At 33.8% G+C, this 538-nt stretch overlaps 1 non-coding gene across 1 annotated transcript; it reads left to right on the top strand.

Annotated features, from left to right (window-relative positions):
• The first annotated feature begins 230 nt into the window (after nucleotides 1-230).
• On the top strand, nucleotides 231-303 carry TRNAF-GAA (transfer RNA phenylalanine (anticodon GAA)). The gene has a single exon. It is a non-coding gene; the product is annotated as a tRNA-Phe (tRNA).
• Nucleotides 304-538: the final 235 nt, after the last annotated feature.

Genomic DNA, 538 nt, shown 5'->3' with positions numbered 1-538 from the left:
TATATCCGCTAAAATAATAGCTCCACTACTTACCGATAATTTTATCTCGGATATCAGTGTTTTCACGGTTTTGAGTTAAGCGTTTCTTGATCTACTATGTCCCCGATTTGTTATCTATTGAATACATGTACATATGTATGTATATACATATGTTCACTTATAATACTAGTTTTGTTGTTATTAAGAATAAAGCACAAAGCGTTGTGCCGCTGGCAGATATTTATTTATACGCCGAAATAGCTCAGTTGGGAGAGCGTTAGACTGAAGATCTAAAGGTCCCCGGTTCAATCCCGGGTTTCGGCAAATATTTTTTATTTTTACTTTTTTAAATTGTTGCTTTACCCTAACTTTTTTTAGTTTCCTAGATACCAACCAGGAAAAGAAAAAAGCTAGCTACGAGCTAATTACAAGTTGGTTACAAATAAATTTACGTTTATTTTCTTTGAAAAGTTAACTAATTTTGCATGATAATGGCCGAGAAATAGTCAAGCGCAGTTTTCCAACGTTTCTGTTTTCCTTGTCAGCTAATTTAAACCCG

This window comes from Eurosta solidaginis, chromosome 3 (assembly GCF_040869045.1).
Source record: "Eurosta solidaginis isolate ZX-2024a chromosome 3, ASM4086904v1, whole genome shotgun sequence".
Taxonomy (NCBI): domain Eukaryota; kingdom Metazoa; phylum Arthropoda; class Insecta; order Diptera; family Tephritidae; genus Eurosta; species Eurosta solidaginis.
This window is presented reverse-complemented; position numbering and strand designations above follow the sequence as displayed.